The sequence below is a fragment of the Pan troglodytes genome, chromosome 2 (genome assembly GCF_028858775.2).
Source record: "Pan troglodytes isolate AG18354 chromosome 2, NHGRI_mPanTro3-v2.0_pri, whole genome shotgun sequence".
Lineage (NCBI taxonomy): Eukaryota > Metazoa > Chordata > Mammalia > Primates > Hominidae > Pan > Pan troglodytes.
Genome location: NC_086015.1, coordinates 7,921,809 through 7,947,210, shown reverse-complemented (window position 1 = coordinate 7,947,210; position 25,402 = coordinate 7,921,809). Strand labels below are relative to the sequence as shown.

Below are 25,402 nucleotides of genomic sequence, written 5' to 3'. Positions count from 1 at the left end.
GAGCCCCTTATAAAAAACCATCATATCTCATGAGAACTCATTCATTATCGTGAGAACACCATGGGGGAAACCACCCCCATGATGCTGTCAACCTTAAACTTGGTCCCTCCCTAGACACACTGGGGATTATGGAAATCACATTTCAAGATGAGATTCGGCTGGGGGCACAGCCAAACCATATCAGGTTAAGGGCTATTTCACAGGAGATGTGACACTTTCAAACGAAAGGCAAGAAAACTTTTCTTTGAACAAAAAGATTAATTGTATGCCAGGAAGATTGACTAGAATGCTGAATAAATGCACATCTACTTAAGTAATATGGCTGTATTCATTTTCTCTTGCTACATAACAAATTACCCCCAAACTTAGCAGCTTAAACAATACATATTTAGTATCTCACAGTTTCTCTGAGTCTGGAATTCTGCTTTGTTAGGTGTTTCTGGTTCAGTGTCTCTCATGAAGTTATAGTCAGAATATCAGCTTGGGTTACAGTCATCTAAAGACTTGAGAGTGGCTGTTGATAGGTCTCAGTTCCTCACTAGCCATTATCCAGAGGGCTCAGTTTTTTTTACCATATGGGCCTCACCATAGGGTTGCTTGAATGTCTTCACGAAATGGCAGCTGGCTTCTGCTAGAGTGAGTGATCCAAGAGAGAAGGAGGAAGCCACAGTGCATTGTATGACCCAGGCTCTGAAATCACACATTACCACTCCTACAAGGGTTGCCAGACATGACACAAAATACCCAGTTACATTTGAATTTCAGATAAATAATAAATAATTATTTTTACTATAAGTATGTCTCATGCCTGGCTCACCTGCAGTATTGTTGATTCCCAACTATATGTTTTCTCCCTTTGTAGCTATCAATGGTGCTAAAATCTGAGTTCAAAATCCATAGAATTTCATATATTTAAAATTAAATATTTTGTCAAATGCCTTTTCTGCATCTATTGAGATAATCATGTGGTTTTTGTCTTTGGTTCTGTTTATATGCTGGATTACATTTATTGATTTGCATATATTGAACCAGCCTTGCATCCCAGGGATGAAGCCCACTTGATCATGGTGGATAAGCTTTTTGATGTGCTGCTGAATTTGGTTTGCCAGTATTTTATTGAGGATTTTTGCATCAATGTTCATCAAGGATATTGGTCTAAAATTCTCTTTTTTGGTTGTGTCTCTGCCTGGCTTTGGTATCAGGATGATGCTGGCCTCATCAAATGAGTTAGGGAGGATCCCCTCTTTTTCTATTGATTGGAATAGTTTCAGAAGGAATGGTACCAGTTCCTCCTTGTACCTCTGGTAGAATTCGGCTGTGAATCCATCTGGTCCTGGACTCTTTTTGGTTGGTAAGGTATTGATTATTGCCACAATTTCAGCTCCTGTTATTGGTCTATTCAGAGATTCAACTTCTTCCTGGTTTAGTCTTGGGAGGGTGTATGTGTCCAGGAATTTATCCATTTCTTTTAGATTTTCTAGTTTATTTGCGTAGAGGTGTTTGTAGTATTCTCTGATGGTAGTTTGTATTTCTGTGGGATCGGTGGTGATATCCCCTTTATCATTTTTTATTGCGTCTATCTGATTCTTCTCTCTTTTCTTCTTTATTAGCCTTGCTAGCGGTCTATCTATTTTGTTGATCCTTTCAAAAAACCAGCTCCTGGATTCATAAATTTTTTGAAGGGTTTTTTGTGTCTCTATTTCCTTCAGTTCTGCTCTGATGTTAGTTATTTCTTGCCTTCTGCTAGCTTTTGAATGTGTTTGCTCTTGCTTTTCTAGTTCTTTTAATTGTGATGTTAGGGTGTCAATTTTGGATCTTTCCTGCTTTCTCTTGTGGGCATTAGGTGCTATAAATTTCCCTCTACACACTGCTTTGAATGTATCCCAGAGATTCTGGTTTGTTGTGTCTTTGTTCTCGTTGGTTTGAAAGAACATCTTTATTTCTGCCTTCATTTCGTTATGTACCCGGTAGTCACTCAGGAGCAGGTTGTTCAGTTTCCACATAGTTGAGTGGTTTTGAGTGTTTCTTAATCCTGAGATCTAGTTTGATTGCACTGTGGTCTGAGAGACAGTTTGTTATAATTTCTCTTCTTTTACATTTGCTGAGGAGAGCTTTACTTCCAACTATGTGGTCAATTTTGGAATAGGTGTGGTGTGGTGCTGAAAAAAATGTATGTTCTGTTGATTTGGGGTGGAGAGTTCTGTAGATGTCTATTAGGTCCACTTGGTGCAGAGCTGAGTTCAATTCTTGGGTATCCTTGTTAACTTTCTGTCTCGTTGATCTGTCTAATGTTGACAGTGGGGTGTTAAAGTCTCCCATTATTATTGTGTGGGAGTCTAAGTCTCTTTGTAGGTCACTCAGGACTTGCTTTATGAATCTGGGTGCTCCTATATTGGGTGCATATATATTTAGGATAGTTAGCTCTTCTTGTTGAATTGATCCCTTTACTATTATGTAATGGCCTTCTTTGTCTCTTTTGATCTTTGTTGGTTTAAAGTCTGTTTTATCAGAGACTAGGATTGCAACCCCTGCCTTTTTTTGTTTTCCATTTGCTTGGTAGATCTTCCTCCATCCTTTTATTTTGAGCCTATGTGTGTCTCTGCACGTGAGATGGGTTTCCTGAATACAGCACACTGATGGGTCTTGACTCTTTATCCAATTTGCCAGTCTGTGTCTTTTAATTTGAGCATTTAGTTCATTTACATTTAAAGTTAATATTGTTATGTGTGAACTTGATCCTGTCATTATGATGTTAGCTGGTTATTTTGCTCGTTAGTTAATGCAGTTTCTTCCTAGCCTCGATGGTCTTTACATTTTGGCATGATTTTGCAGTGGCTGGTACCGATTGTTCCTTTCTATGTTTAGTGCTTCCTTCAGGAGCTCTTTTAGGGCTAAAAACTCTCAATAAATTAGGTATTGATGGGATGTATCTCAAAATAATAAGAGCTATCTATAACAAACCCACAGCCAATATCATACTGAATGGGAAAAACTGGAAGCATTCCCTTTGAAAACTGGCACAAGACAGGGATGCCCTCTCTCACCACTCCTGTTCAACATAGTGTTGGAAGTTCTGGCCAGGGCAATTAGGCAGGAGAAGGAAATAATTTCCTAATTTTACAATTAGGAAAAGAGGAAGTCAAATTGTCCCTTTTTGCAGATGACATGATTGTATATCTAGAAAACCCCATTGTCTCAGCCCAAAATCTCCTTAAGCTGATAAGCAGCTTCAGCAAAGTCTCAGGATACAATATCAATGTACAGAAATCACAAGCATTCTTATACACCAATAACAGACAAACAGAGAGTCAAATCATGAGTGAACTCCCATTCAGAATTGCTTCAAAGAGAAAAAAATACCTAGGAATCCAACTTACAAGGGACGTGAAGGACCTCCTCAAGGAGAACTACAAACCACAGCTCAGTGAAATAAACGAGGATACAAAGAAATGGAAGAACATTCCATGCTCATGGGTAGGAAGAATCAATATTGTGAAAATGGCCATACTGCCCAAGGTAATTTACAGATTCAGTGCCATCCCCATCAAGCTACCAATGACTTTTTTCACAGAATTGGAAAAAACTACTTTAAAGTTCATATGGAACCAAAAAAGAGCCCACATCACCAAGTCAATCCTAAGCCAAAAGAACAAAGCTGGAAGCATCACGCTACCTGACTTCAAACTATACTACTAGGCTACAGTAACCAAAACAGCATGGTACTGGTACCAAAACAGAGATATAGATCAATGGAAGAGAACAGAGCCCTCAGAAATAATGCCGCATATCTACAACTATCTGACCTTTGACAAAGCTGAGAAAAGCAATGGGGAAAGGATTCCCTGTTTAATAAAGTGCTGGGAAAACTGGCTAGCCATATGTAGAAAGCTGAAACTGGATCCCTTCCTTACACCTTATACAAAAATTAATTCAAGATGGATTAAAGACTTAAATGTTAGACCTAAAACCATAAAAACCCTAGAAGAAAACCTAGGCAATACCATTCATGACATAGGCATGGGGAAGGACTTCACGTCTAAAACACCAAAAGCAATGGCAACAAAAGCCAAAATTGGCAAATGGGATCTAATTAAACTAAAGAGCTTCTGCACAGCAAAAGAAACTACCATCAGAGTGAATAGGCAACCTACAAAATGGGAGAAAATTTTCGCAACCTACTCATCTGACAAAGGGCTAATATCCAGAATCTACAATGAACTCAAACAAATTTACAAGAAAAAAACAAACAACCCCATTAAAAAGTGGGCAAAGGACATGAACAGACACTTCTCAAAAGAAGACATTTATGCAGCCAAAAAACACATGAAAAAATGCTCACCATCACTGGCCGTCAGAGAAATGCAAATCAAAACCACAATGAGATACCATCTCACACCAGTTAGAATGGCAATCATTAAAAAGTCAGGAAGCAACAGGTGCTGGAGAGGATGTGGAGAAATAGGAACACTTTGACACTGTTGGTGGGACTGTCAACTAGTTCAACCATTGTGGAAGTCAGTGTGGCGATTCCTCAGGGATCTAGAACTAGAAATACCATTTCACCCAGCCATCCCATTACTGGGTATATACCCAAAGGACTATAAATCATGCTGCTATGAAGACACATGCACACGTATGTTTATTGCGGCATTATTCACAATAGCAAAGACTTGGAACCAACCCAAATGTCCAACAATGATAGACTGGATTAAGAAAATGTGGCACATATACACCATGGAATACTATGCAGCCATAAAAAATGAAGAGTTCATGTCCTTTGTAGGGACATGGATAAAATTGGAAATCATCATTCTCAGTAAACTATTGCAAGAACAAAAAACCAAACACCGCATATTCTCACTCATAGGTGGGAATTGAACAATGTGAACACATGGACAGAGGAAGGGGAACATCACACTCTGGGGACTGTTATGGGGTGGGGGATGGGGGAGGGATAGCATTAGGAGATATACCTAATGCTAAATGACGAGTTAATGAGTGCAGCACACCAGCATGGCACATGTATACATATGTAACTAACCTGCACATTGTGTACATGTACCCTAAAACTTAAAGTATAATAATAATAAAATAAAAAATAAAAATAAATTTAAATAAAATGCAGAGAAACTTAGAGGCAGAGAAAACACCTAGTGAACCACAAGTGTAATTAATGTTTTCCAAATAACTATAATTGTTGAAGGACAGTGGTATTATCAGATACTCTCCATCGTGACCCCTGAATTCTATGTGTAGTGTAACTGCCCCCCATCAGGGGAAAACACAGGGTGCCTATAAGTTCAGAAGCACAGGAGAATGAATGAATATAATGTTGTTCAGGACAACTTCAGTCTGTGTGTGTGTGTGCACATAAACATATATAAAATTTACATTTTCGGACTTTGTAGACATCCAATAGTTAAATGTCAGACAATGTAAAGAGAGTAAGAACAGTTACGGTATAGAGATAACTAATGCCTGAATAATTCTTTTTGAACAGCATTCTGGGATGATGTACATTTATTCCAAATTATCTAATATACATAGTCTGCACTGATCACAGAAATGAAGTCAAGGTGGAGGCCGTGTAACATAGTGGCTAGGAATATAGCCTCTGTGGGTACCATTCTGGCTCTGGGACTTGAAACAAGTTTCTTATCTCATAGGGGCTTGATTTCTTGATCTGTAAAATGGGACTAATAATAGTACCTCACAAAAAAATTCTTTTCTTAGGATCAAATAAATTAAATTTTCTACATAGTAAGAGCTCAAAAACTGTTGGTAATAATTATTTAGGAGTGATTGAAATATAGAAATGAATAAGAATTGTTCCCAAGGAAGGAAAAGTCTGGCTTTGAATAGCTAATCAGAAAGAACTGGTGGCTTCTACATGTTTAGGTTTTATGTGCTTGGTCATCGTGACTTTTCAAGACTGATGTGCTGACTGGTAGGGTAAAAAAAGCTTGCGACCTTCAGTTGCTGAGTTTCCCCCTAAATAGCAGCAACTGCTTTGTTTTCCCTCAGTTCCTTTGCTCAAAGACTCAAAAGACATTCCTGTTTTCCCCAAACATCTTCATCCTCTTCTCTGCCACCTATTGCTGTTAGTGGGAAAGTTTTCTGAAATAAATGAGAGCTCTTTCTCCTCTTCTTTCATTTGTTTTCCAGATCTTTTCTAAATTATACTTCAAATGCTACTTCCCCATTTGTCACCCACTTTCCCGTCAAGGTTGACAGTGATAATTAGCATACCGCTACATCCTGCCACTCATTCTCTGCCTACCCTAGCGTCATACTGTGTAAAGGGGTCTGCATTTCCACAAGAGCAACTCCGAGCCTCCTTGAAAGGAGCCCTGAAATGAAATGCAAAATAAATATCATTGGTGCACTTCAGAGGTGCTGTAGAAGAGATCCTTGCTTTGGGTAAGAAAGGGGACTAATGACTGATAAGTTCTCATTCTCTGCAAGGACTCCATGAATATTATGGGAGATTTATCATAATTCACTATGATCTTATTTTATGATTCTTTATCAGCTCCCTGTGGCAAGTTTCTTAATTTTTCTTCCTCACTAACAAGAATGATAATTTGGGGTATGTGAATGAGATAAAAATTCACAAACAGCTCCAGGACCACTGAGAAATTAGTTTGATGAGTATTTTTTATTTTGCCTTTTCCTTCTGTCCTTCATCTTTTATCATTGTACTACTTATTTAAAGCTGTTGGAGTTCATTGATTCTAAGGTGCTTTTTCTCCCCCACATTTTCACTTCTCTGCAATAGAGCTTTGTCTCATGTTTGATGGTTTTTTACAATTAATTGACATAATTTTTTTCTTTTGTAGAAGCACATGCCACAACGGTGCATCTTATAATGGATGATTTCTTAGAAAAAATGAAACAGGGCATTGTCCAGGCTTTGTGCTATGTCTGTTGTGTACATTTTCTAATTTAGTCCTTACAATAATCCAGTGATTAATTAACCAGTACATTTACTCTAAACAAACATTTATTGAGCTAATACAATTAATAATAATATTTAACATATTGAGCAGGCACTATATAAGTACTTTACATATACTCTCTCCACTTAGCACTTAGATGACCCTGGGAGGTAGATATTGATATTATTTGCATGTTTGCATGTTATAGGCCAGCAAAGGGGGTACTCAGGCATTGAAAAACTTGCCAAAGTTAGAGAGTTAGTAGCAGGCAAGGCAAGATTCAAGACTGGGTTTTTCTGACTTCAAAACCTATGCTATTGACCACTACCCTACATTGTGTCAAATTATTATAATTAACATTGGTGAAGTACTTTACCATTTACAATGGCTTTCACAAACATCTAATTTATTCCTAGCCTAAAACAAGACAATGCAATTCCTTTTATATATTTTACTTTTAAATATATAAAACACTGTTAAAAACATTCTTAAAAACCTTCTTAAAATGGTATTAGCAAACCAAAGAAACTTTAAGGAAAACTGAAAATCTGGGACTGTTTCACTTTATCAGGACAAAGTAGAGAAAAGCTGAATCAGAGTTCATGCTAAATAGTATCCAAAGGATAATTATCTACTTTATTATAGAAAATCAAGCTATTGCACCATATGAGCCTTTGCTCTGAGATCTAAGTTTGAATTTCCAACTAACTAAGGAAAATACCACCCAAATCAACTGGATTATTAAAACGACGGGTAATAATAATTTGTAAAATGGATCACTGGAGTTAGTAAATATGATAAATGAACTTAGGCCAATGAGTCTTCTGTATAGCTTCAACTTTACAGGGAATGACTGGAAAATTCACACTATTAATGTATTTGGGTTAAATCTATTGTCTTGTTATTCTAGTGATTTATGGCCAACAAAAAAATACCCTAAAAGAGGCATATGTCTGAATGAACAAGGGAGCTATAGTTAGATTCACATTGTCCCCAAAGAATTCTAACCATTTCATCCATTAAGTAATCTAGAAGTGGGTGGCTGACAAGGTGACTGAATAGGAACAGCTCCAGTCTGCAGCTCCCAGCAAGATCAACGCAGAAGGTGGGTGATTTCTGCATTTCCAACTGAGGTACCCAGCTCATCTCATTGGGACTGGTTAGATAGTTGGTGCAGTGCATGGAGGATGCGCTGAAGCAGGATGGGGCATTGCCTCACCCAGGAAGTGCAAGGGGTCAGGGAACTCCCTTCCCTAGCCAAGGGAAGCCTTGAGGAATGGTGCATTCCAGCCCAGATAATAGGTTTTTCTCACAGTCTTTGCAACCTGCATACCAGATGATTCCGTTGGGTGCCTACAACACCACAGCCCTGAGTTTCAAGCACAAAACTGGGCAGCCATTTGGGCAGACACCAAGCTAGCTGCAGGAGTTTTTTGTCATACCCCAGTGGCGCCTGGAATGCCAGTGAGACAGAACCATTCACTCCTCTGGAAAGGGTGCTGAAGTCAGGGAGCCAAGTGGTCTAGCTCAGCAGATCCCATCCCCATGGAGCCTAGCAAGCTAAGATCCACTGGCTTGAAATTGTCCCTGCCAGAAGAGCAGTCTGAAGTTGACCTGGGATGCTCAAGCTGGGTGTGGGGAGGGGCATCCACCATTACTGAGGCTTGAGTAGGCAGTTTTCCTTCACAGTGTAAACAAAGCTGCCTGGAAGTTTGAACTGGGCAGAGCCCAACACACCTTGGCAAAACCACTGTAGCCACACTGCCTCTCTAGATTCCTCCTCTCTGGAAAGGGCATCTCTGAAAGAAAGGCAGCAGCCCCAGTCAGGGGCTTATAGATAAAACTACCATCTCCCTGGGACAGAACACCTGGGGGAAGAGGCGGCTGTGAGCAAAGCTTCAGCAGACTTAAACATTCCTGCCTGCTGGCTCTGAAGAGAGCAGTGGATCTCCCAGCAGAACACTCGAGCTCTGCGCTAAGGGACAGACTGCCTCCGCAAGTGGGTCGCTGACCCCTGTGCATCCTGACTAGGAGACACCTCCCAGTAGGGGTTGACAGACACCTCATACAGGAGAGCTCCAGCTGGCATCTGGCAGATGACCCTCTGGGACGAAGCTTCCAGAGGAAGGAACAGGCAGCAATCTTTGCTGTTCTGCAGCCTCTGCCGGTGATACCCAGGCAAAAAGGGTCTGGAGTGGACCTCCAGCAAACTCCAGTAGACCTGCAGCAGAGGGGACTTACTTTTAGAAGGAAAACTAACAAACAGAAAGGAATACCATCAACATCAGCAAAAAGGACGTTCACACAGAAACCCCATCCAAAGGTCACCAATATCAAAGACCAAAGGTAGATAAATCCACAAAGATGAGGAAAAACCAGCACAAAAAGGCTGAAAATTCCAAAACCAGAAGGCCTCTTCTCCTCCAAAGGATGACAATTCCTTGCCAGCAGGGGAACAAAACTGGATGGAAAATGAGTTTGGCAAATTGACAGAAGTAGGCTTCAGAAGGTGGGTAATAACAAACTCCTCTCAGCTAAAGAAGCATGTTCTAACCCAATGCAAGGAAGCTAAGAATCTTGAAAAAAGGTTAGAGGAATTGCTAGCTAGGATAACCAGTTTAGAGAAGAACATAAATGACCTCATGGAGCTGAAAAACACAGCACAAGAACTTCCTAAAGCATGCACAAGAACTTCATGAAGCATACACAAGTATCAATAGCTGAATAAATCAAGCAGAAGAAAGGATATCAGAGATTGAAGATCAACTAAATGAAATAAAGCATGAGGACAATATTAGAGAAAAAAATGAAAAGAAACAAACAAAGCCTCCAAGAAATATGGGACTATGTGAAAGGACCAAACCTACATTTGCTTGGTGTACCTGAAAGTGAGGGGGAGAATGGAACCAAGTTGGAAAACTCTTCGGGATATTATCCAGGAGAATTTTCCAACCTAGCAAGACAGGCCAACATTCAAATTCAGGAAATACAGAGAACACTACAAGGAAACACCTCGAGAAAGGCAACCCCAAGACACACAATCGTCGGATTCACCAAAGTTGAAATGAAGGAAAAATGTTAAGGGCAGCCAGAGAGAAAAGTCGGGTTACCCACAAAGGGAAGCCCGTCAGACTAACAGTGGATCTCACTGCAGAAACCCTGCAAGCCAGAAGAGAGTGGGGGCCAATATTCAACATTCTTAAAGAAAAGAATTTTCAACCCAGAATTTCATATCCAGCCAAGCTAAGCTTCATAAGCAAGGGAGAAATAAAATCCTTTACAGACAAGCAAATGCTGAGAGATTTTGTCAACACTAGGCCTGCCCTAAAAGAGCTCCTGAAGGAAGCACTGAACATGGAAAGGAAAAACCAGTACCAGCCACTGCAAAACATTCCAAATTGTAACGACCATTGAGACTATGAAGAAACTGTATCAAGCAATGGGCAAAATAACCAGCTAGCATCATAATGACAGGATCAAATTCACACATAACAATATTAATCTTAAATGTAAATGGGCTAAATGCCCCAATTAAAAGGCACAGACTGGCAAATTGGATGAAGAGTCAAGACCCATCAGTGTGCTGTATTCAGGACACCTATCTCATGTGCAAAGACACACATAGGCTCAAAATAAAGGGATGGAGGACTATTTACCAAGCAAATGGAAAGCAAAAAAAGCAGGGGTTGCAATCCTAGTCTCTGATAAAACAGACTTGAAGCCAGTAAAGATCAAAAAAGACAAAGAAGGGCATTACATAATGGTAAAGGGATCAATGCAGCAAGAAGAGCTAACTATCCTAAATATTTATGCACCCAATATAGGAGCATCCAGATTCATAAAGCAAGTTCTTAGAGACCTACAAAGAGACTTAGACTCCCACACAATAATAGTGGGAGACTTTAACACCCCACTGCCAATATTAGACAGATTAATGAGACAGAAAATTAACAAGGATATTCAAGACTTGAACTCAGCTCTAGAGCAAATGGACCTAATAGATATCTACAGAACTCTCCAACCCAAATCAACAAAATATACATTCTTCTCAGCACCACATCACACCTTTTCCAAAATTGACCACATAACTGGAAAGAAAACACTCCTCAGCAAATGTACAAGAATGGAAATCATAACAAACAGTCTTTCCACAGTGCAATCAAATCAGAACTCAGGATTAAAAAACTCACTCAAAACCACACATGGAAACTTAACAACCTGCTCCTGAATGACTACTGGGTAAATAACAAATTTAAGGCAGAAATAAATGTCTTTGAAATCAATGAGAATGAAGACACGACCTACCAGAATCTCTGGGACACAGCTAAAGTGTTTAGAGGGAAATTTATAGCACTAAATGCCCAAAGGAGAAAGCAGGAAAGATCTAAAATCGACACCCTAACATCACAATTAAAAGAACTACAGAAGCAAGAGCAAACAAATTCAAAAGCTAGCAAAAGACAAGAAATAACTAAGATCAGAGCAGAACTGAATGAGATAGAGACATGAAAAACCCTTCAAAAAAAACTCAGTGAATCCAGGAGCTGGTTTTTTGAAAACAATATCAAAATAGATAGACCACTAGCCAGAATAATTAAGAGGAAAAGAGAGAAGAATCAAATAGACACAATAAAAAAGGATAAAGGGGGTATCACCATTGATCCCACAGAAATACAAACTACCATCAGAGAATACTATAAACACCTCTACACAAATAAACTAGAAAATCTAGAAGAAATGCATAAATTCCTGGACACATAAACCCTCCCAAGACTAAACCAGGAAGAAGCTGAATCCCTGACTAGACCAATAACGAGTTCTGAAATTGAGGCAGTAATTAATAGCCTACCAACCAACAAAAAGCTCAGGACCAGATGGATTCACAGCTGAATTCTACCAGAGGTACAAAGAGGAGCTGGTACCATTCCTTCTGAAACAATTCCAAACAAGACAAAAAGAGGGACTCCTCTCTAACTCATTTTCTGGGGCCTGCATCATCCTGATACCAAAGCCTGGCAGGGAAATAACAAAAAAAGAAAATGTAAGGCCAATATTTCTGATGAACATTGATGCAAAAATCCTCAATGAAATAGTGGAAAACAAAATCCAGCAGCACATCAAAAAGCTTATCCACCATGATCAAGTCAGCTTCATCCCTGGGATGCGAGACTGGTTCAACATATGCAAATCAGTAAACAATCCATGACATAAACAGAATCAATTACAAAAACCACATGATTAACTCAATAGATGCAGAAAAAGCCTTTGATAAAATTCAACACCCCTTCATGCTAAAAACTCTCAATAAAATAGGTACTGATGGAATGTATCTCAAAATAATAAGAGATATTTATGACAAATCCACAGCCAATATCACACTAAATGGGCAAAAGCTGGAAGCATTCCCTTTGAAGACTGATACAAGACAAGTATGCCCTCTCTCACCACTCCTATTCAACATGTTATTGGAAGTTCTGGCCAGGGTAATCAGGCAAGAGAAAGAAATAAATGGTATTCAGTTAGGAAAAGAGGAAGTCAAATTGTCTCTGTTTGCAGATGACATGATTGTATATTTAGAAAACCCTGTTTTCTTAGCTCAAAATCTCCTTAAGCTGATAAGCAACTTCAGCAAAGTTTCAGGATACAAAATCAATGTGCAAGCAATATGAAAAATCACAAGTGTTCCTCTACAACAATAATAGACAAACAGAGAGGCAAATCATGAGTGAAGTCCCATTCACACTTGCTACAAAGAGAATAAAATACCTAGGAATCCAACTTACAAGGGATGTGAAGGACCTCTTCAAGGAGAACTACAAACCACTGCTCAAGGAAATAAGAGAGGACACAAACATGGAAAAACATTCCATGCTCATGGATAGGATGAATCAATATCACAAAAATGGCTATACTCCCCAAAGTAATTTATAGATTCAATGCTGTCCCCTTCAGACTACTATGGACTTTCTTCACAGAATTGGAAAAAACTACTTTAAATCTCATATGGAACCAAAATAGAGCCCGTATAGCCAAGACAGCCCTAAGCAAAAAGAACAAAGCCGGAGGCATCACGCTACCTGACTTCAAACTATACTACAAGGCTACAGTAACCAAAACAGCATGGTACTGGTACCAAAACAGATATATAGACCAATGGAATAGAACAGAGGCCTCAGTAATAACGTCACACATCTACAATCATCTGGTCTTTGACAAACATGACAAAAACAAGAAATGGGAAAGGATTCTCTATTTAATAAATGGTGTTGGGAAAATTGGCTAGCCATATGCAGAAAACTGAAACTGGATGCCTTCCTTACACCTTATAATAAAATTAACTCAAGTTGGATTAAAGACTTGAACATAAGACTTAAAACCATAAAAACCCTAGAAGAAAACCTAGGCAATACCATTCAGGACATAGGCATGGGCAAACACTTCATGACTAAAACACCAAAAGCAATGGCAGCAAAAGCTAAAATTGACAGATGGGATATAATTAAACTGAAGAAATTCTGCAGTGCACAGCAAAAGAAACTATTATCAGAGTGAACAGGCAACCTACAGAATGGGAGAAAATTTTTGCTATCTATCCGTCTGACAAAGGGCTAATATCCAGAATCTACAAGGAACTTAAAGAAATTTACAAGAAAAAAACAACCCCAACAAAAAGTGGGGGAAAGATATGAGCATTCACTTCTTAAAAGAAGACACTTATGCAGCCAACAGACATATGAAAAACAGCTCATCATCACAGGTTATTAGAGAAATGCAAATCAAAACCACAATGAGATACCATCTCACGCCAGTTAGAATGGCAATCATTAAAAAGTCAGGAAACAACATGCTGGAGAGGATGTGGAGAAATAGGAATGCTTTTACACTGTTGGTGGGAGTGTAAACTAGTTAAACCATTGTGGAAGATAGTGTGGTGATTCCTCAACGATCTAGAACCAGAAATACCATTTGACCCAGCCATCCCATTACTGGGTATATACCCAAAGAATTATAAATCATGCTACTATAAAGACACATGCACACGTATGTTTATTGCGGCACTATTCACAATAGCAAAGACTTGGAACCAACCCAAATGCCCATCGATGATAGACTGGATAAAGAAAATGTGGCATATATATACCATGGAATACTGTGCAGTCATAAAAAAGGATGAGTTCATGTCCTTTGCAGGGACATGGATGAAGCTGGAAACCATCATTCTCAGCAAACTAACACAGGAACAGAAAACCAAACACTGCATGTTCTCACTCATAAATGGGAGTTGAACAATGAGAACACATGGATACAGGGAGGGGAGCATCACACACTGGGGCCTGTCAGGCAGTGGGGGGTTAGGGGAGGGATAGCATTAGGAGAAATACCTAATGTAGATGACAGGTTAATGGGTGCAGCAAAACACCGTGGCACGTGTATACCTATGTAACAAACCTGCACGTTGTGCATATGTATCCCAGAACTTATGTATAATAAAAAATGAAAATTAAAAAATAATCTAGAATTATCATAAAGGCACAGAGTGGTAGAATTTTAGAGATAGGAGGAGTCTCAGGAGGTTGAGCATTTCCCACTTACACAGATAGAATGTGAACTCTCTTAAACAGCTGTCAATATTTCATTTCATTTCTTCTTTGTTGGGTGTCTTCTTTAATTGCAATTTGTTCTTGTCTTATAAGGCTTTATAGGTATCTGACCTGGGTTTGTTGGTTTTGAAACTTTTATTTTCTGGAACAACACCCTTTCTAATCCCCTTCTGACAGGTGGAGGGGGGGCAGTGATATGGAATATGATGTTACTTTTGACAAAGGGGTAGAAATATTACCATTTTGAACACCAGGCATCCTCCAAAGCGTCCCATGTTTTATGCAAGAGATGGATTATGCTTGGTGCTGAATGCCTGCCTTTTAGTCAAAGATCTCCAGGGTGAATGAAGCACCTACCAACTAGGTAAAGGATTAGTAACTAAGGTGAGGAAAAGAAATCTTCCTTTTATCCAATCCCAAACTTTCCCTTCTTCCTGTCCTTCTGTCTATGGAGCAAAACCATCACCATAAAAAAGCCTGTATAGCCCAAGAGACAGGCAATAATTTTTTATCTCAATATTTAAATAAAAATTTTTATAATATATTTTTCTTTAAAAATATTACCTGACATTATTTGCCATGGAATTGTAATGGATTTAGAACTGGAATATACCTCAGAGATTATCCATTCCAATTCTCTTATTTTGCAAATGAAAGATTTTGTAACTGGAGTGATTAAATGCCTTACCCAACAACATATAGCTATTTGTGGCAGCTGTAAATCTAGAACCTTTGTGTTATAGTCTGTTTGTGCTGTTGTAACAAAATACCACAGATTAATTAATTGATAAAGAATAGAAATTTATTTTTCACAGCTGTAGAGGCCAGGAAGTCCAAGATCAAGACTCTGGCATATGATAAGGGCTGCTGTCTGCTTCCAAGATGGCACTTTGAATGCTGCATCCTTTGGAGGGGTACAGCGCTGCACCTTCACATGGCACAAGGTGGAAAAGCAAAAAGGAACAAAACTCTCTCTATCAAGCCCTTTTATAACAGCACTAATCTATTCATGAAGGCAGAGCCCTCATAATCTAAACGCCTTCCAAAAGACCCCACCTTCCAACACTATTGCAATGGGGACTAAATTTCCAACACATGAATTTTGTCGAGGGACACATTCAGACCATAGCACCTTGTTTCCTGACTCCCAACTTGATTCTCCCCCTATAAAAAATTTTTCAATTAATATTGGAAACTTCTCACAAGTAAGAACAATTTCTGTAAAACTCTTTTCTTGGGAAAACTGGCAAAATATCCTGACTAGGTTGCAAAAGAGATTGCTCTTTAAGACAAAGTTTCAGAAATGACCTTTGAGGGCATTTTCCGTATTTCTGATTAGTGGGTGCAATAACCTTTAGCTGAAGAAAAGGGCACCCAAAAGAGCAGAGAAATAATAGAGGAATTACTTTGGCAATTACTATTACAAGTCCACCTTTGAAAACAGGTGGACAAGTCAGTGATGGAAAGAGCCAGCATCACAACCTATGATAAGAACAGAAATGTCAATATCAACCATCTAGGGCATTTCTTTGCCTTCTCTGGTTGGTAGCTAAAAAATGAAAAAAACAGTATGTTTTTTTCCAGTTTAGTAAAAGATATTTTCTATGCAGCTAGGTGTAATTAAACCTAAGAAATTACTTGGTATCTTTTAATTAATATAAGCCATAGCCTTGTCACCTCTAAAATGAAAGTAGTGTAACCTAACCAGCTTACCTCATATGATAAACATAAATTTAATAAATGATAAGACTGAGAAAACCATTCTGGTTTTGATTGAAATGTTTGAACTCTGTTAGGGCTTCCTCTTAATGACAGTAGCCTTTAGATGCATTTCTTTAGATTATGTAAGTGCTGACTCCTGCTTCCCAGTTCTCTGTAAGTTATGGAAGAAGACAGAGAGTATCTTGCTTAAGATGAGAAAAGCTTCAGGTCATTTTTAAGTTAACCTATTCAGCTGAGGATAATTGAGTGAGGGAATACAAGATGTGCCCAAGAGTATGCCTTCAACATTTCCCACAACACAGGCTTGGCTTTGCCCATGGTGGGCATGCCCATCATAAACAAAGCCCATCCTAGCATGGCAGAACACAGATTAGACGAATAAACCCTTTATTTGAGCAAGTTACATTTGCTTTAGCTTCTTTTATCTCTCCAAAGAATGCAATGAGAAAAAATTACCTTTTCTCTGACATTAGCTTTTCTAGATTCCCAAATCCTTCTTTTTCTGTTTTTTTCCAGAATTAAGAATTTTTGGCTTGTGGTGACATGGAGTGTCAGCCGTTAAAAAAAAAAAAAGACCTTCATGACTCTGCCATTCACACTCCCACTTGGGACCATGATAGTTTTCTTGCAATTTCTCTTCCCTGTTTCCTCCTTGGAGGGGAAAAGTACTGTCTTTTATCCATAGTTTACCCATTAGGGATATCCCGAGAATAAATGAAACCATCACATGTTGAGATAATCCTCTGAATAAAGATCTCTTAGAATCTGATACCATTCAGAGTTTTAATAGAGTCACAGGGTACAAAATCTCTCACTCTTTGCCAGGCTATCCCAGGGATTTTTGAAGATATGAAGGTTTTACTCTCAGTTCTATCACTGGCTCAGCTGTAGGGCCAGATGAACACCACCTGTCAGCTCCGTGCCAAGCCTTCTCTTCTGCAAAGTAGTCACCATCATCTTTCATCTTTTGGCATTTTTTTTTTAATTGAGACAGAGTCTCTCTCTGTTGCCAGGCTGAAGTGCAGTGGCATGATCTCGGCTCACTGCAACCTCCACCTCCTGTGTTCAAGCGATTCTCTTGCCTCAGCCTCCCAAGTAGCTGGGACTACAGGCATGCGCCACCACACCCAGCTAATTTTGTATTTTTAGTAGAGACAGGATTTTACCATGTTGGCCAGGATGGTCTTGATCTCTTGACCCTGTGATCTGCCTGCCTCGGCCTCTCAAAGTGCTGGGATTACAGGTGTGAACCACCATGCCCTGCCCATCTTTGACATCTTAACCAGTGCTCCTAACCAGTTCCTGACCTCCAATTTAGAATAGGACTCTACCTGGACAGATGATTTAACAAACCATATAAAATAAAAATATTTATAGTTATATAGCACCTTTTTAGATATAAAAGTACTTCCTCATTCATTAATAGAAAATTAGGCCAAGATTTTGAGGAATATGCTTTCTCAAAACCTGAAGTAATCTTCATAAACCATCTACCTTAAGGCATCAGCCTAGCTTTGCCACTTGACTTAAAATTTCTGTGTTGCAGCTTTCCCCTCTGGGGAGAGGCCCAGAAATGTTATGAGAATAATGAAGCCACCACTGGATTCAGACAATTTCCTGGACAAAAAATGAAAATGCCCTGTGAACTCAAAACAACGTTAGTTATTCTATGGACTTTGTGGGTTGCTGTGCATGCATTTATGCACACGCATTTTTATCTCTGTTTCCTTGGACACTCCTTCTTCAAATTTAATTGTTCTCATTTTTTTCTGTTAATACCCCTTGACCACATCCAAATCCTTGAATTCATGCTAAGGCTTTGAGACACTGAGAAGGAGCTATGCTACTTGGTATAAGTGGAGGTTCCAGTTCAATTGAAGAATTTCTGAAATTGCCTTAAGCTGTAATCAGGGCAAAGGAGCAAGTGTCAGAATATTTCTGTCTGTAATGGAAATAACCAGAGAAATGCAAAATATTTTTCTCTAGTCCATTCTAACCAATTCTATTTTAGATTCCAAGGCAACTGTCAATTTGATACCTGGGTCCCTTTAAGCAGAAGTTTGGACTTGCAATGAATTTAACAGGCTGCGGGCTATTAAATGACTGTTCTCTTTATAACAGCTCCCTCTCCCTTTTGTTTGAAAAATTTAAAATGGAAATCACATAGTCAAAAATTCCTGATTTATTTAGGTTCCTCCTTAACCTCACTCATCCAACCGATTGGGAGAAACAGTGCTTTTAGAAGAATGTCTTAATTTTGGTTTCTCTGGAAGCAAACTCTGAGAAAAGAAATTGAGTACAAGTAGTTGATTTGGAAGGTGATCCCAGGAAACAGTAGTCTAGACGTGGGGAAGAGAAAAACAGAAGGAGTCAATAAAGCCTGTGTAATTAAACAAATTACCACTGTGGGTAACTGAAGCTCATTCCTACTGGAGAACTCCGGGGGCTAGCGTAGAAGACACACCTCCATGCTCTCTCCCTGGAAGAGTGAAAGAGCTGAGGTATTTATAAAGCAACTCCAAAACCATCAGATTTTGATTGAGAAACGCTGGTGGGGATGTTGTGCAACTTACCAGCAATAGGTCCTTGATTATATCACTTAAGTCCTTTGAATTTCATTTTCTTACGAATGAAGTGGAAACAAGAACATTGCTTCACAAGATTGTGGTAAGAATTCCATGCACTAGTGTGTTAAAGGGGTTTGTAAATTACTAATTTGCCAGATAAATGTTATTTATTATTAATACAGATGAATAACACATGCTCTACACCACCAAGGAGCTTGAAGTCTTATGGAGTTAAGACATAAACATAAATAAATACAGCAGTTCTCCCTTATCCTTGGTTTCACCTTCCACAGTTTTAGTTACCAAAGGTCAATCACAGTCCAAAAATCTTAAATGGAGAATTTCAGAAATAAACAATTCATAAGCTTTAAATTGTGCACTGTTCTGAGTAGCATGATGAAGTTTCACACTGTCCAGCTCCATCTTGCCCAGGTCATGAATCCTCCCTTTGCCCAGAATATCCATGCTGTAGCTGCCACACATCCACTAGTCACTTAGTGGCCATCTCAGTGGTCAGATCGACTATGGCAGTATCGCAGTGCTTGTGTGTTCAAGTAGCCTTTATTGTCCCTAATTGTTCTATTTATTATTAGTTATTATGGTAAATCTTGTACTGTGCCTAATTTATAAATTAAACTTTATCATATGTATGTACAGGGGAAAATGCATAGTATATACAGAGTTTTGTCCTATCCGTAGTTTCAGGCATCCACTGGGGGTCTTGGAATATATTCCCCATGGATAAATGGTGACTACTGCAACTATCAAAGACAATATGTAATCCATGCCATTAGAGAGGAACAAATTTCTCTGATAGTACAATGGATTAAGAACCTAGCTTTTGAGTTCCAACCTTTGCTCTGCTACTTACTAGTTTTGTGACCTTGGGCAATTTACTTGCTCCCTATGAGTCTCAGTTTTCTTAACTACACGATGGGAATGCCAGAACTGTTCATGAAGTTGGTATAAATATTAAATTAGACAATACAGGTAAAGTGCTTAGTGCTTATTAAATGGTGGTATTATCATTCTTATTATTATTTCTGCTGCTACTACTACATGGGACTCACAGGAAGGAGAGATCACTAGTTTGGAATGTGAAGGACTCTGGGAAGTCTCCTGACATGAGGTAGTGAATAATGGAAGTCCTTCATTAACTGTACTTTCTATCATCAATTTCAAGGTATGATTAATCATAAATAAGGTTACATGACTTGGGCATTACAGTCTGTAGAACTATGGAGGCAGACGTGAGAGAGGAAATGCATTTTAAGTATGAGAAATGGAACATGGAAACGAGAAAAGACTGCAGTGTCTCAGACATGTTTTGCAAAGAGTGAGCAGAGTCGTGGGCATGAGGAGGAAGAAGAATGAAGTGGGAGATGGCGTCAGTACAGGGAAGGTCTTGGGGACCAAAGTAAAGAACTGGAGACCCAATTAATGTTTTGAAGAGATGAGTGACTTGCAGTCATTGCTCTCACAGTTTTGCATGCCTGAGCCTTCATCCACTCATGTGTGGCCTCTTCAGTCCTGAATCCAGAGCCACCATTGTACTGCCTGGCTTGATTTCCTTCTCCTTCCTCTGTCCTGGGTGCTCCTCTTCCTACTCTCTCACTTGTCTTCTTGCTAGTCTTTGCTAGTGCTGCACTCCTTACCTGGAGTCCCTTTCCCAATTGTGTCCTCCTTAATCACATCTGCCCCAGTCAGCCATGCATTTCCCACAGCGATCCCTTCTGCCTTAGCACTTTCAACACTTTTAGTCTCTACCATCCACTTGACCCATTTCCCAACAAGAGTAAGGCCTTTCAATGCAGAGAATGTATTTTCTATTTTCATATTCCACACAATTTTGGGTTCACAGAGAGTTCTTAGCAAATACTTGGCTGCTGAGACCAGTGGCCATATCTTCCCAAGGGTCTCAGCTTGTGTTTGTTAGGTCAATTGTGTCTTTCTTGAATGCATCTGGTCATAGTCAGCGGAGTAAAATGACGGGCCTGTCTTGACTTCTTCAAAGAAGGTCTGGTGATGTTAAAATTATACGGCTCTGTGAAATGGGATCCATGAAGCTCCAGGTAGCAATTAGGGAAAAAAGACTGATGTTTTCTGTGATATTTTGGATATAACTGTCTTGTGTGCTATTAAATTTCACCTTGATTCACTACTAGCTTTGAACCAGAAGTCAAGAGATCCCATTTTAGTTCCAGATTTTCCATGAACCAGCTATGTGCATTTGGGCCAGTGTTTTCCTCTCTTTACCAGTAATGGCTGTCATTTATTTGACTGAGTGCTAGGTAGTCTGCTAAGTGCTATACATTCATTATCTCAATCTTCACATCACCCCTGTGAGCTGGGTACCACAACTCATCCTATTTTCAGATGAGTAGAACCAGGTTCCAGTCTGTAAAGTAACTTGCTCAGAGACACAAAACTAGTTAAGTGGCAGAATCAGAACTCAAAGCCCAGGTTGTCTGATTCCAAAGCCTATGAGTTTAACCACTATGCTTCACTGCCTCAGTTTCTTCAAGACTCTGCATTTTCAGCCTTACATAAAGAGATGGGACTCAGATCTTTAGGATAATTTCTAAGTTGATGACTGTACTCTAGGGTCTCATGTTATTTCAGGCATGAAATAGAGATCTGTAACTTGTAACTCTGCCATCCTCCAGCTTCTAGCTAAGGTTACTCCCTGAGGAAACTCTCACTCTCACTTTGCAGGGTGTGTGTGGTGGGGTGGCTGACCTCTGCTCCCCCCACCACCTCCAGGGCTGGCATGGGACCCAGGACCAGGCTGATCAGCTTATTGTATTCTTGGGCCACAGTGCTTGGTTCAGATTTGACCATGTGATTTAATTCAGGCCAGTAGTAATGGGGCTCAGGATTTTTGTTCTGACTTTGGAGGATAACAAGTACTCATTTGCACTGAAATTGAACCTGGGAAGATGTAGACTCAGAGCTTGTAGCAGTCAGCCACATTGCTGCTTGTGGAATCTGGGAATAAAACAACACAGAACAGAGGAGAGCCAAAAGAGGGAAGGACTGTGTCTTAGTGACATTGTGATATCCCCTGAATCCAGCCCTGTCTGAGGTCAAGGCCTAAGGCTGAACTTTGCAGATAATTGAACCATGTGTTCCTTTTGCAGGGTTCAGTTTTCTGTTTCTGAGCACCAAAAGATAAGAGGAGATCATGATTCTTTTCTTCTTTTTGGCACAAACCTACCAAAATCTGATTGAACAAGTGATCAGGATCACACCCAGCCAGAGTGCATCAGGCCTGGAATCACCTTTAATTATTGTAGGGAATATATTATTACAGTGGATGGAAAAGTACCTAATTTATCATATGATAAAATATCTGTTAAGTGGTACGATGAAACTTTATGACTCCCTTCTGCCAAGAGGCTTCCTGATCATTTGCTTGTCTCCAGAAGACGTTAATTGCTAATTGTCAATGTGCATTTCGAGAAAGTGAGCTGCTGCCTGTGATGCCTGTTAGCTTTCAGTGGCAACTCATGTCTGTCCTCTTCATTTCTCTGTAATTACATTTGAACTTTGAAACGCAAAATCGTTTAGATTGAGGCAATATAATTTGATTGAATGAATTATCTTGTATTTTTACATTAGTCATTATATTTCATTGAATCATGGAATGTTAGGGTCAAAAGAGACCTTTAGAGAATAGATTTTCCAACCTCTCTAATTTAGTAGATGAGGGAAATGGCAGCCAGATGTTGACACTGAGTCACAGGGCAGTGAGAGCCTGTTAGGGACTAGAATCAAGGTCTCCTGATGAAACCAGGGTAATTTTCACTATACTATACAATCTCTCTTGACCCTGTCCTGATGTGTTACATGAATATAAACTAAAAAAAAGCCCAAGAGACATGCTAAATAAGTGTAGTCTGCCAGATACGAATTTACTCACTGATAGTTCCCCCTCCCCAGTTCTTTTTCCCACCTTCTGTTCTTTCCCTATGTCAGGCTAAGGGGGTTGAAATGTCTCCTGGGTAGCCGATTCAGTTAGGAAACCTACCAAGAAGTTAATGCAAAGTAAGGTAAAACCTTAGGCACTTGTCCCCACAATTTGTGATGAGTTTTAAGGAATTTGTGATGAGTTGTGGTGCCTAGAAAAGAACAAATTTTTCTATGTGATATAAGAAAATTCATTTTCTAATTACAGGTTGTTTTTGAGTTTTCATTACGGTAGGTTTGATCCATTCTCTGCCTGGCAATACTGTTAGAACTTCAATTTATATTATTACCCTTGAAAATAAGAAGATCCTAATTATTAATTACATTCTGTAATTTACCTATTTTTCTTTCTTTCTATGTTTGTTTGTTTTTGTTTTTGTTTTTTTGAGACAGGGTCTCACTCTGTCACCCAGGCCGGAGGGCAGTGCCATGATCATAGCTCACTGCAACCTTGACCTTCTGGGCTCAAGCAATCCTCCAACTTTAGCCTCCCAAGTAGCTGGAACCACAGGTATTTTTCTTTTTTTCCAGATTTACATTGTGCACCAAGATTTCAATTATTTCAATGAGAGAGAAGATTAAATTTATTTTGGGATCATTGAGTCCATTGTAGACTAAAGCCACTTAGCAACACTGCAACAATGCTATCTTAATTCATCATTAAGGGTCTCCCTCCTAAAAACTTAATTAGTACACTACTGTCAGTAATTTTTCAGAATAAGAAATCAGAGAAGAATCAGAAGGAGGACCAATAGGAAACTTGGATTTCCTGCTGGATTTATAAGGACACATTTTTTAAAGATGGCTTTCACTTTAGTGACAGTAAATCACTGGAAGTGCTAACAACCATCCCTGAGGTTGGTTAACCAAGGGCATAGACTGTCACTCAGACTCTCAGAGTGAAGAGGGACAGCTGCAGAAATTACCCTTTGAAAATGGACGTGTATAAGTGATGGTCCTTTTCTGTTGTCTCTGAAAATTTACATTGCAATTCATCAGTACAGCGTCAAAGACAAAATTTAGGCTCCTTGAAATTTTGAGCTTTTGATAGACAGGTTTAACGATAAAAAGTGAGCCTCAGTTCAGAATTAGAAACATAACTTAGCAATGTATAAAGTTAAATTTTGACACTAAAAAAAAATCACATCACAAATATCTGTTTAATTATTGATTCTTGCTAGAAGTATTAAGGTCATAAGAAGAAGAAAGGTAACTTTGGAAGATATCAAAATGAGGCCCAGTGTAACTTTTCCTAAAGTAAAATGACTGGGAGGTGATTGTACATTTTTTTAAACAATTAAGCAAGTGATAATACTGATGCTGATAAACTGGGTTTCTAACCTAAGGTGATAATCTTAGGACTCAGTTCTTTTTTATGGAAGATCTATTGAGAGCTTAGCGGATGTCTTTTAGAAAATGTTAAATCCCTGTAAAAAGTTATGTCAAGCCAATAGGAAAACTCCCCACTCTCAGGTAGCAGTAAAGGATACTTAATGGACTTGAAATGTTAAAGGTGAATGGACAAGTTTACTGCTGATTTAGTGTCCTGTCTCTGCCGAGTTCTAAAGCTTCGTGTAGTAAAGAAAGGAAGGGCCTTTTAATAGGAACTGCCCCATTGAAGCTGTGGATGGGGGCCGAATGAGGGCAAGGGACTGGGCAGGGTGGCCGTTTAACACAGGTGGCAGGTGTTATGAAGATGGCTGTATTAACAGTGCAGAAATGCCCTCCCGAGCCTTTTCACAAAACCACTATCACAAAACACCACCACAACAAAAACCAGCCAGGACAGTGAAAAAATGGAAAAATGCCAGATTGTAGGCCCCCAGTCACATCTGACAGGTGGGCACAATGCCAACCCTTCCTGAGGACCCTCCCAGCCTCCAGGGCTCCTCAGGGCCCACAATTCTACAAGAGTATGGCACTCTAGAGTTGGCCTTTTCTGCTGTCTGTGCCATTATGTTGACCCATGTTTGAAGAAGAAATAATTAATGCAATCTTCAACAAATCCTTATTGGACACCTATTCAGTAGCATCCTACAGTTCTTAAAAAAGCATCCAAATATGGATTAATATAACTACATTTTCTCACTGATACAGTGGTAGATTGTAGGCCTCTGATCCAACTAGTTGATTACATTCCAAATAGTTAAAACTCTTCACTTTGAATATTACATAATTAATGCAAATCTTAAATACTGGGTGAACACCTATTGGGTGGCAGATTTTATTGCCTCACACCCCAGAAAGACTCTTTATTTATTGAGCAATGATGACATTAGATTAATAAGAAGAACATAGTCACTGCCATTTGGGAGTTTACAGTTCAGTGAGGAGACAGGCAATAAGCAAGTAAACAAACAGAGAATTTACAAATTGTTGTAAGTACTAAGAAGGAAACAAACAGGGCTCAATATTAGAGGACATTAGGAGAAAGAAGAAAGCTGAAACCAAGAGAAGGACCATTACTTGTGCAAGACCAGCCAAGAAGTTAGTGATGGAAAGGAGATTTTAGAATCTATAAGCAATTCCTGAGCTCTGTGTCCCAGGTATTGTTCTAGGCACTGGTGGTATAGCAGCAAAAGCAACACAGACTAAAATCTTTGCC

At 39.2% G+C, this 25,402-nt stretch overlaps 1 protein-coding gene across 1 annotated transcript in view; it reads left to right on the top strand.

The window, feature by feature from the left end:
- The window catches only part of SUMF1 (sulfatase modifying factor 1), a 636,667-nt gene that overhangs the window by 564,000 nt on the left and 47,265 nt on the right, over nt 1–25,402 (top strand). Inside the window, exon 11 of the transcript XR_010155071.1 lies at nt 23,191–23,308. The gene's annotated coding sequence lies outside the window, so the exon portion shown is untranslated. The remainder of the gene's footprint in view (nt 1–23,190; nt 23,309–25,402) is intronic.